The sequence below is a fragment of the Ictidomys tridecemlineatus genome, chromosome 2, assembly GCF_052094955.1.
Source record: "Ictidomys tridecemlineatus isolate mIctTri1 chromosome 2, mIctTri1.hap1, whole genome shotgun sequence".
Taxonomy (NCBI): Eukaryota; Metazoa; Chordata; class Mammalia; order Rodentia; family Sciuridae; genus Ictidomys; species Ictidomys tridecemlineatus.
In genome coordinates, this window is record NC_135478.1 from 68,969,926 (window position 1) to 68,982,923 (window position 12,998).

A 12,998-nucleotide genomic window follows, 5' to 3' on the forward strand; every position below is an offset into this window, starting at 1 on the left:
ATAAGCATTTGAAACATGCCCAGAATCTGACCACTCCTCTGCATCTGCTAAGCCAATATACAGGCCAAACCCACATCATAAGTCAACTGAATGATTCCCATAGCCTTCTTCTGTCCTTGCTTCTGCCCTCATTTTCCCCAATATCTATTGTCCTGATGGCAACTAGAGTGATATTCTTAAATATAAATTTGATTGTGTCTCTCTGCTCAAAATCTTCCTATAGCTTCCCATTTCCAAATAAAAGGCAATGACTTTAGCCAGGCCTGGTCGTACTCATCTGTAATCCCAGCAGCTCAGGAGGCTGTCAGGAGGATCCTGAGTTCAAAGCCAGCCTCAGAAATGTAGTGAGTCCCTAAGAAACTCAGTGAGACCCTATCTCTAAATAAAATATTTTAAAAAGGACTGTGGGTGTTGCTCAGTGTTTAAGTGCCCCTGGGGGTTCAATCTCTGGTATCAGGAAAAAAAAAGCCATGATTTTATTATGGATTGCCCTGCCTTATTATGGACTGTTCTTATTCAATGTGACTCCCCTCATCCTCTTCTCCCCATTTCCTAACATTCTTCTCTTGTCTGTTAGTTCCATTTAAATACACCAATCCCACCCCTGCTTCAGAGCATTTACACTTGCAACTTTGCCTCAACCTTAACTGCCCAAATCATCTAACTATCTAACTACCCCCTCACTTTATCATGTCTCTGTAACAGTGGCATTTCATGTGATAAAGACTTTTCCTGGCCATCCTACACAAAATATAGCCTCTTGTCATGACTATCAAGCCCATTACCCTGCCTTTCTTTCTCTTCAGACTTGCCTTACCACTTTAGACTTCTCTTACCACTTGCCTTACATTTGTTTATCTACTTGACTGCTCTGACCCAACCTCAAACACAATTTCCAACAGGAGCAGGAAATTAGTTATTTTGTTCACTACTGTTACATCAGTGACTAGGGAAATGCCTAGAATGTATGAGAGAGTTAACAAATGATTTGATGGATAAACTCATGGTTCCAATAATATTATAAATATACTACACTATTAACCTAAACACATATATTAACTATTAAGCCCCCATATATAAATAGTACTGAGAGGAAATAAGCTATGAGAACAAGGCATTTAAGGTCCACCTCTCAGCAGCATGCATCCTCAACTCCAGGAATGTACCCCTGAATGTGTTTGTTGAATAAAAACATACTTGTGTGGAGAGTAGTTGTTTGGTTACATGATACTGAAATATTTAAGTAGATCTTTTAAAACTAGTTTTAATTTTTTCTTATTTTTCTTATTATAGAATATGGTATGTTGTAGATTTTTTCTTATTGTAGAATAGAAATTAATGATAATTCATTGGTGGAAAAATCAGAAGAGCAAAAAGATCTAATTGCATATTACCTTCTTGATATTTACTTTGACTCATAATCAGATATACTTTTATATGCATAGTCAGTGCTTCCAGTTACTGAAGAACTAGCTGCTTAGTTTGTAGAGTTTTCAATATTTTGATTTATCAGTATTATTTTTTAAACTTATTGCCTTAAAGACATATTAACTAGTCTGGTGGATAATGAGAAGAAAATTTCTCAACTGGTCACAATAAAGTAGTGGTGGTTCTTTCTACCAGGATACATACAATTAGTGGATGAATCAGCATTCACTTTTACTCATAGCATTTAAATATGTGGCATTGATGTTTAACATGTTTAATATAAGGTTATATTAAAAACCTTCAGAAAAGGAACAGGATAGAATGTGGTGGTGATTGTTGGCATGGAGATAAATAATCTCAAGTGAATTATTCTTTAATACCTCAAAGGGAATTCTTACGGGGTAAGGGTTGAGTAATTGTTAAAGGTAAATGTGACCAGTTTGGGTGAAGGGGACATAAAATTCTAAGATATAAAGGGTTCCTAAAGTCAGAGTACAATCTAAATGAGACAAAAACATATCTGAAACAAATAATTGGCAGCATAATAACATATACCATTGGAAATTTGTGAAGGCACTTGCCTAGGAGCATTCAGTAGGCCTACCGCTGCTGTTACCAGGAAGAACCTCATCTATTGTAAATGATGTGCCAGAGAATAGTGTTAAACATTTATGGAAGACTAAATCTCTCCAAGAGGGGCAACAGATTTACCCTCGCATATGAAACATTGGAAAAAAAGTGGACAAAATACAAACAACAGTTCTCAGATATTAGATAATAAGCAGCATAAGAGTGACCTCTAAGATAAAGTTAGGCATGAGAGATGAGTGCTACGATTATCCCAATTTACTCCCTGGAAAGAATTTTTCAGGCCACATCCAGAGAAGGAAAACTCAAATAGAAAATCTCCTGAGTTGAAGAGATGGATTTTAAAGTCTGAAGAGACCAACGCAGCTAGAAGTCCCAGAGCAGAATAAAGGAGAGAGTAGAGAACTGCAGATGGAGGGAGAGTGTGTACATGCACTAGCTCTCTAGACATCTATGGAGGGTTCCCCTGAAGTCTGCGGCTATGTAACAATGGGCTCACATGTAAGGCCAGAGAAAGAACCTTCAGAAAGGAACAGAATGGAAGGTGGTGGTGATTGTTGGCATGCAGATCAATTTTTGTAATCACCAGCTAGAATGGAAAATCTATAATAAAAGGGCATCAAGTAACATAGTCAGTAAAAGGGACAAAATAGCCCAAGATTGAAGGTAACTCCTGTCTAGAAGAATCGTAAAAAGATAAAAATGTTTCCAAGATAGTTCAGAAAAAAAAGCTGTACACAGCTCAAGAATATTTAAAAGAATACAAAATTTCCAGTACTGAACAAGGTAAATTCACAATGTTTGGAATCCAATAAAAATGTATGAGGCATGCAAAGAGCGAGGAAAATATAACCCATGTTGAAAAGAAAATTAATAAAAATGATCATTAATTACACTGTGATAGAGTTATTATACAAGGACATTAATACAGTTGTATACCATATGTTCAAGATGCTATGGAAAAGCATAAGCATGTAAAGGAGAAAAAGAAGATATAAAAATGTCTGAATTAGATAAAACAGATAAAATTAGATAAAATCAGATAAAACAATGGCTAAGGTGAAAATTACACTGAATGAGATTAACAGCAGATTTAACATTGAAGAAGTCAATATCAGCAAACTGAATATGCAGTGATAAAGACTCCAAAATCAAACACGGAGAAAGAGACTGAACTGAACAAAGCATCAGTATGCACAGCTTCAACCAGTCCAATATATATGTTATGGTAGTTCCTAAAAAGGTGGGAAAAACACATTTGAAAAAATAATAAATAAAAATGTTCTATATCTGATGAACACTCAGATTCAAAAAGCTCAATGAATAAGAAAAATGATAAAGATGACACAAATTTACACTAAATGCTTAAAACCAGTGCTAAGAAAAAAATTGAAAAGCATCTACAGAAAACAGATACCATTATGTACAAAGGAGTGAAAGTAAAATGTCAAAATTCATTCAAGAACCATGCAAACCAGAAAACAGTACATCAACATTTTCAAGTTCTGAAAGAAAAAAAAAACTGATATCCTAGAATTGCATTCCAAATGAAAATATTATTTCAAAATGATATAGTCTTTAATGCAAAAGAATTAAGTTAAGCCCTACCCCACATAAAAATTACCTCAAAATGGACCACAGACATAAATGTAAGAATTCAAAATGGACAACACATATATATGTAAGAACCAAAACTAAATGTAAGAAAGCATAGGTAAATCTTGGGGTAGACAATGACTTTGTATTTAAGACACCAAAGGCCCAAGCACCAAAAGAAAAAATAATAAAGTAATGAACTTCATCAAATTTAAAACTTTTAAAGGCTACCATCGAAGAAAGTGAAAATACAATCATAGAAGAAAACATTTACAATTCATATAGTTAGAATATATATAACTACCTAGAATATACAAGCAATTCTTATTGTTCAATATGAAAAGACAAATGGCAAGAAATTAGAATAGACATTTCTCCAAAGAAAATATGCAAAAGCAAATAAGCAAATGAAAGGATACCCAGCACCATTAGGGAAATGTACAACCTCAGTGAGATACTACTTCACATCTATCAAGATGGTTATAATCAAAAAGATAATAATAAGTTGGCAAGGATGTGGATCAATGGGAGCCCTCACACACTACTGGTAGGAATAGACTACAGACCTAAATGTAGCAGCTAAACCTATACAACTTCTGGAAGAAAATATAAAAAGCTGCTTGGCAGAGGCTTTTAAAACTAACTAGCTCTCTCTGCCTCATGCTCTCTTTTTTCCTCTCCTCAAAAACTTTGTCTCATGCTGGGCGTGGTGGTGCATACCTGTAATACCAGTGGCTCAAAAGGCTGAGGCAGGGGGATTGCAAGTTCAAAGCCAGCCTCAGCAAAAGTGAGGCACTAAGCAACTCAGTGAGACCCTGTCTCTAAATAAAATACTAAATAGGACTGGGGATGTGGCTCAGTGGTGGTATGACCCTGAGTTCAATCCCCAGTACCAAAAACAACAACAACAACAAACTTTGTCTATTGTATATTCATTGTTATGGAAATGGAAAGGTAAGCTGACAGACTAGGAAAAAGTATTGGCAAAACATATCTCTCTCAAGAGAATGATATCTAGGATATACAAATGATTCTTACAACTTATTAATAAGAAAAATCACCCAATTTGAAAAGATGGGCAGAAGACTTTTTTTCTTCACCAAAGTAGACACAAATATGGTGAATGTGCACATGAAAGGATATCCAAAATAAGTTGAAATGTAAATCAAAACTGCAATGTTATTACACATACAGTAGGATGGACAAAATTTAAGACTCATCATAACAAATGTTGACAAAGATGAAGACTATGGTATCTCTCTTAGAACTGCAAATTATAACATGTAGTATAAACAATGGCACAAACTGTTAGAAAACTGTTTGGCAGTTGTTTTACAAATTAAATCACATCTGTCGAGATATTTACTCCAGAGAAATAAAAGCATACATCCACACTGAGACTTGTGCACAACTATTCATGGTGGTTTTATTTGTAATAGTCAAAAAATCCCCAATGTTGGACTGTGGGAACATGTCTGTCTTACATGCCTCAGAACCCTTATACTCATATTAACCATATAGTAGACATTTGATTACTAACTATTACATGAATGTAGAGATTGATTTTTTACTGTTAATAGAGCTTCTCTTTTATTAAATATAACAGACAAAAGAAAATCACGTATAGCACAATGAATTATCACAAAGTAAACATATCCACTGAACCTTAACCCAGGTCAAGAAATTGAACATCAAATGCACTTTCATGAGCCCTTTCTCATTGCTCCCCTAATTATTCCCTCCACTCCCCCAGACTTAGGCACTATTTTAACTTCTAATAACAAGGATTAGATTTGCCTGTTTTGTTACTTTATACAGTGTAATCATACACATGTGTTCTTTGGTATGTGGCTTTTTTAGCTCCATATGTATTTTTATAAGATTTATCCAAGTTGTTGAATGTGAAGGTACTTCTTATTTTCATTGCTTAATAATTTTTAATATTTAATTTATAATAATTGTATAAATATAACCTGGTTTACTTAAAAAAATCCCCAATGTATATCAATAGGAAAATAGATAATAAATTTTGGAAACATACTTAGTAAAAATAAAGAACTATTGATAATAGCAAAACCAGGGAGATTCTGAATGAAATAAACTAGACAAAAAGTAATATGTATTGAAAATTCTTTTTTTTTTGTACTCCCTAGTACAAATATCCAGGGGTGCTCTACTGCTGAGCCACATCCCCAGCCCTTTTTATTTTATTTATTCATTTATTATTAATTTTTTTTTTTGCTATCAGAGATGAAACTCTTGGGAACTAAACCACTGAGCCACATCCCCAGCCCTCTTTTGTATTTTATTTAGAGATAGGTCCCAATGAGTTACTCAGGGCCTCATTAAGTTGCTAAGGTTGGTTTTGAAATCCCAATTCTCCTGTTTCACCATTCTGAGCCACTGGGATTACAGATGTGTGCCACCATGCCCAGTTTAGTTTTTATTTTGAAACAGAGTCTGGCTCAGTTCCCCAAGTTTGCCTCAAACTTGCGATCCTCCAGCCTCAGCCTCCTGAATATCTGGGATTACAGACTCTGCCACCACCTTCCAGCAGATTCAGTTATATTTAAAGGTAGAAAGTTATAAACCAGGTAAATCCTAGTAAAGGTCTTAGTAAAAAAATAAAATAATAGCACTATGCTTGGTCACAATATGGTAAATCAGAAAATGACAAGAAATATCCATTTTCTGTGAGGTTGACCAGAACAGTATCATTTCTCAATGGATTTCAAAGGGTCTCCTTCCTTCTTTCCCCCCCGCCCGCCCACCTTTCCTTCCCTCCCTTCCTTCCTTCCTTCCTTCCTGAGTTTTGGCGTGTGTGTGTATGTGTGTGTGTGTGTGTGTGTACATCATCTTCTGTGCCAATGTAAGAGATTCAGGCAATGGATCAACCTTTACACCTGTGCCGAAGGACCCCAATCTTGGATCTATCTCCAAGGGTGGAGGTGACTCTAGATCCTCATTATAATCTCGAGAATGGGAACTCCTAAATTATAAACAGGTCTTTCTTGGTAACACCAGTTTCCTCCTTGGTAAAAGTTAGTGTAGTGGGAGGGTGGCAAGGGCCCTACCCTGCCACAAAATAAATGCTAAAATGTATTTTGGTACAAATTGTAAACACTAAAGAGTTAAAAGTAAGAGATGAGTCTTGGGATTTGAGCTAGACCTGGATAAATACATAGGATTCAGATTCTAAAAAGAGAATAAAAGGCAAGTGAATTAAACAGCATAAAAGACTCAGCAGAAAGAAGTATGTTTAAAAAACAGTAAGGACACCTCATTTTGCTGAGAGGAAAGGATTCTATAAAGGATGACATATTTGTGTGCTTAGGTCAGATTATGAAATTCCTTGAAAATCAAGCATAAGGATTTAGACTTAATAGAATAAAAATGCATAAAATATTAGACTTTAAGTAAAGGGATCATATAACTTAAGTGGAATTTAAACAAGTATCTTGTCCTTAAATCCAGAGAAGATGGAGGTTTAGGCTGGGCATAATGAGTAGAGCTGAGGCACTCCCCACAATTAAAAAGTCATGTTGAAGTGTACTGTACTAATGGAAGTGAGTCATATACAAGGCAAGGTCTTCTGCCAGCATCTACTGTTTGTCTAGCCCTGACAAATATTATTCCACTTTCAACTGTACAAAGAAAGAAACTCAAACATCTGAAATTGCCACTAATATATGGCATGTATATGAGTTCCTGTTTCTGGTTCTGCCTAATTTACCTTGGCATTCTTTTCACAGAGGTCAAATATTTGGTGTGTTGAAATAAATGCAGAACAGACATTGGGGACTTGTGGCCTGCACATCTCAATTTCCACAGTGCACTGTTGGGCTTTATCCATTTAGTTTTCAGAAATATAAATTACTTCCTTACGAGAACAACAGCAGAAGTAAGGAATACAGCCAAAAGGATTGTAGTCAGAAGTCTAATTGTGTGACTATAGGCAAATCATTAATTTTCTGAGTCTCAGATATTTCATCTATACAAATATGGGTCAAATTTAAAATTTTATAATTCATTTTTAAAGAAGAAATAGAGATAATATATGAAAGATTGCCCATTTATGTGGTTTAAATAATTAAACAGCAAAATCCTGGCGGTTACAGCCAATATAGACAATTGACAAAGCAACAAAAGACTTGGCAATAAATGCTTTCATTACTAAGGAGACATTTTTAGATAGTTCCTACTCTGGAAACTGTTCTCTTCTCACTGAAACAAAGTAAGGCTGATAACATCCTCCCAAAGTGTGCTTGGAAGATCACAAGCACCTCTTGGAGGAGACAGGGAGAGTGGAGGAGAAAATATGTTCTTCGGGATAACATATAGTCTACCAGAGCATACACTGAAGCAAAGCAAACCCTCCTGAATCTTCAGCATTTTAACTGATGCATGCAGTATAAAATTAGAAACAGGACCATAAACACTATTATGAAGACTATACTCAGTGGGGGACACTGAACAAACATATATGGGAAAGTAAGTTCTCTGTGATTCGTATGAAATCTCAGTCTTACCCAAATCCACATGAAATTTGAAATGGTTTGGAATACATAAGAAGATCAGTGAATGACATCAAACCCAAATGATGAAATAGGGAATCTGAACATGATCTTTCTCTTATTTCTCACTGATCCCTTAGAACCACCAATAGAAATATAATATTAACTCTACATGTAAATTAAATTTTCTAGAAGTCATATTTTAAAAAATAAGACAGATGAGCTTCATTTAATAACACATTTTACATAATTCAATATATTCAAAATGTCATCCTTTTAATTTGTAATCAAAATTAAAATATAACTGTTATTTTACATTCTTCATAATAAGTCTTTGATATCTGACTTATGGCACATCTCAGCTCAAACTGGGCACATTTAAAGACAGTCGCAGCATAAGAAAGTAGGGATTGTAAATTAACACTAGGCCATATCATATACTTGCACTTATTTTAAAGAAAAGCCAAGTTTAATAGTATGTTTTAGGTTTTAAAATATTTTTGGCCAACCTCTCTTGGTACTTACGCAGAAGTGAGAAAAGATGATTGAAGGTATCTCAACATCCCTCTTTTTTTTTCACTCAGAGGTTAAGATTTCTGTTGCAATAGCTAGGGATTGCATTGTCATTTTTGATGAATCTCAAGTCTATAATCAAAAAGTGTAAGTCATCATTAGGTTCCTACACTTGTCATTCTTTTATTATTTTTCATTGTTATCTTAAATATACTTACTTCTTGACAAACATAAAGAAATAAAGAATTATATTTAAATGGATAATAAAAAAATTTGACTGCATAAAATCCCTTTTCGTTTTAGGTAGACCCACTGGTACAAACAAGTCACCTGGGTGGTCTATTTTTCTTTGGTAACAGGGCTCTAGACCACTGAGTCACATCTCCAGCCCTATTTTGTATTTTATTTAGAGATAAGGTCTCACTGAATTGTTTAGGGCCTTACTTTTGCTGAAGCTGGCTTTGAACTCATGATCCTCCTGCCTCAGCCTCCAGAGCCACTGGGATTACAGGCATGCAGCACTGCATCCGGCACCTGCTCTGTTCTCTTACTTAACTGCAACTGTGTTTTCCTTGGTAGATTACTTCTTTGCACCAGGGTTTCTTGATAGAACTCTATTGGTACTTTGGTTTGGACTATTCCTACTAGCTGAAGGTTATATACTATCTATGGGCCTGGCCAAAAAATGTTAGTAGTTTCCTCAGTGATGGTGAAACAACAACAAAATGCCTCCAGGCATTTCTAAACTTCTCTTGATAAGACTAGTATTACTCTCCCAGTTTGAGAGTCACTGCTTGAGAGTCACTTGCAGAGTTAGTTAAACTCTGATCATTTAACAAAGCACCTTTAGTTGTAAGTATCCTATATTTTGTAGTTTGCAAGTATTCTGTATTTTGTAATTTCTCTTATCAGCTAAAAAGAAAGGATTATAAAATCAACATTTAAGGCCGGGCTTCATGATGCACACTGTAATCCCAGTGGCTCTGGAGGCTGAGGCAGGAGGATATTGAGTTCAAAGTCACCCTCAGCAATTTAGCAAGGCCTTAAGTAATTTATGGATTTCCTATGTCAAAATAAAAAAAAATGTAAAAAAAGGGCTGGTGATGTGGATCAATGGTTAAGCACCTAGATTCAATCCCCTGTGCCCATCCTCCACAAATCAACATTTTAAAAACCAGAATCACTAAAACATCAAAGAAACTCAAAGGTCCTTGTAAACACAACTGACTTTGCTTCAAAGGTTTTTTGCTTTTTGTTTTCCACTTCAAGTTAACACTACCTTTAAAAAAAAATCACATTTTTTAATTTATTTTTTCTGACCTCTAAGAGGGATCTTACATTTTTCTACTTCCCTTTCCAAGACTATTCCCTCTTTTGCACTGTGTAATCTTGAATTTAAATCTGAATTAGTTGCATTGATTTTCCCTTGTGTTAATAGTCAAATTATGATACAATTTGAATTATTGAAATGCACAGAGGGGTTTCTTTTATTATTTTTAATGAAAACTCATATCTTTAAAATTAGCACCTAGGGGACTATAGGTGGAGACTTAATATGTAGAGTCATCAGCATGATAATTGTAATTAAATAAACACAAATCAGTTCATGATAGCTGATTTCATTTACTATTATAATCAGCTTTCTCTTCTATAACATAGCACAATTAGTCCTAAATTGACATTCACTAATTGTATATTAGAGTTTCAAGGAAAACAATGAAGAGTTAGTGACTATCATAATGATTGAGATGTGTTTTGATATCAGTAATTATTATTATTTTTAAGATGGGGGTCTTGCTATTTTGCGTAACCTGATCTCCAACTCCTGGACTCAAGCAATCCTCCTGGCTTGGCCTTCTGAGTAGTTAGGACTACAAGTCACCAAACCAGCCCAGTAATTATTGTTTAGTAGATCTCTTTTTGGACACTAAAATCACTACTAATATGATTGTATATGTTTGAAATTGGTTTTATGAGCAACATACAGATTTGATGCAATTCCCATCAAAATGCCCACGAATTGGTGTGAATATACTTTGTATACAAAGAGAAATATGAAAAATTGTGCTCTATATATGTAATATAAATTGTAATGCATTCTGTTGTCATATATAAATTTAAAATAATAATAATAATAATAAATGTCATTTTCCAGACCTAGAAAAAAACAGTCCTGAAATCCATTTGGAAGAATAAAATATTCAGAATAGCCAAAACAATTCTAAGTCAACAAGCAAGCTGGAGGCATCATCACATACCTGACTTCAAATTGTACTACAAAGCTATTGAAATAACCACTGCATGGCTCTGTCATAAAACCAGATACATAGACCAATGGGAAAGAAGAGAAGACACAGAAAAAGATCCAACACAGTTAACAGTCATCTGATTCTTGACAAATATGCCAAAAATATATTGGGAGAAAAGACAGGCTTTAAACAAATGGTGCCAGGAAAATTGGTTATCTATATGTAGACAAATAAGACTAGACCCTGTACAAACTTGAAAGAGATCAAAAGCCCAGGAATTAGACCAGAAACTATGCAAATCCTTGGAAGAAAATATAGGTTTGAGACTCCAGCATATAGGTACAGGCAAAGGCTTTCTTATTAGAACTCCTAAAGCTCAGAAAATAATGACAAAAGTTAATAAACAGAATGGCATCAAATTAAAAAGCTTCTGCACAGCAAAGGAAATTATTAGTAACATGAAGAAAGAACCTACGGAATGGGAGAAAATATATTTGCTAACTATTCTTTTTTTAAAAAAAAAGAGAGAGAGACAATTTTTTAATATTTATTTTTTAGTTTTCGGCGGACACAACATCTTTGTATGTGGTGCTGAGGGTTGAACCTGCACTGCATGCATGCCAGGCGAGCGTGCTACCGCTTGAGCCACATCCCCAGCCCTGCTAACTACTCTTTGACACAGGATTAATATCCAGACTATATAAGAAACTTTAAAAAACTTAATACCAAAACCTCAAATAACCTAGCTTAATTGGGCAAATGACTTAAACAGATTCTTCTCAAAAGAAGAAATAAAAATGGACAACAAATCTATGAAAATGTTCAACATCATTAGCAATTAGGGAAATGCAAATCAAAACTACAGTGAGCTTTCATCTCACTCTAGTCAGAATAGCAGCCACCAAGAATATGAACGATATGGGGCTGGGGTTGTGGCTCAACAGCAGATTGCTGGGGCTGGGGATGTGGCTCAGGTGGTAGCGAACCTGTCTGGCATGCGCGCAGCCCAGGTTCGATCCTCAGCACCACATACAAACAAAGATGTTGTGTCTGCCGAAAACTAAGAAATAAAAAAAATGTTAAAATTCTCTCTCTCTCTCCCCCCGCCCTTAAAAAAAAAAAAAACCAGCAGATTGCTTGTCTAGCACGTGCGAGGCCCTGGGTTCGATCCTCAGCACCACATTAAAAATAAATAAATAAAAATAAAGGTATTGTGTCCAACTACTTAAAAAAAAAAGAATATGAACAATAATAAATGCTAGAGAGAATGTGGAGAAGAAGGGACACTTTTTTCTCTGTTGATAGGATTGTAAATGAATATAACCACTATTGAAATCAGTATGGAGGTTCCTCAAAAGACTAGGCAGGAAACCACCATATAACCCAGCTATACAACTACTCAATGTTTATCCTAAAGAATTAAAGTCATAATACTAGAGTAGTACATGCATACCCATGTTTATAGCAGCACAATTCACAGCTGCCAAACTATGGAACCAAACTAGGTGCTTATCAAGGATGAATAAATAAAGAAAATGTGGCATATACACACAATGGAGCTTTATTCAGCCATAAAGATGAATTATGTCATTTGCTGGAAAACGGATGAAACTTGAGAACATTCTATTACACAAAATAAGCTAAACTCATAAGATCAAGGGAGCATATGTTTTCTCTCGGATGTGGAAGCAAGAGAGGAAAAAGGAAAAGAAAGTTAAAATCAAAAGGAGATCAGTAGAGTGTAGGAAAGGGACCAGGAGATGGAGGAGTGAAGGGAAAATACTGGGGAATGATATAGGCCAAACTGGAGTGTTATATTGTGCATGTGGAAATATGTAACGACAAATACTGCCATGATTTACAACTATAATGTATCAACAAAAAAAATGGAAAAAATAAAAGAAAGCAAACAAAAGAACAGAATTGCTTTCATGTATGCATGTATGTATGTATGTATACAGCCTAGCCAAACATCTATTGTGAGCATAAACATTAATACTCTGGAAAAGTGATGAGCCTGACACTGTTTTTTTTTAATTGTTATCTTTATTCCTTTTTTCCCCTCCCTCCCTCCCTCCCTCCCTCCCTTCCTTCCTTCCTTCCTTCTTTC

At 35.1% G+C, this 12,998-nt stretch overlaps 1 protein-coding gene across 19 annotated transcripts in view; it reads right to left on the minus strand.

Annotated features, from left to right (window-relative positions):
- Window positions 1-12,998, minus strand: part of LOC144375138 (transport and Golgi organization protein 1 homolog) — a 111,157-nt gene that overhangs the window by 53,243 nt on the left and 44,916 nt on the right. Inside the window, exons 1-2 of one of the 19 annotated variants that reach the window (XM_078038717.1) lie at window positions 9,084-9,099; window positions 8,652-8,771 (exon numbers count right to left, since the gene is read on the minus strand). The exons of the other annotated variants lie outside the window; for them this stretch is intronic. The gene's annotated coding sequence lies outside the window, so the exon portion shown is untranslated. Of the gene's footprint in view, window positions 1-8,651; window positions 8,772-9,083; window positions 9,100-12,998 lie in introns of those variants that run through there. 19 annotated transcript variants of the gene reach the window in all.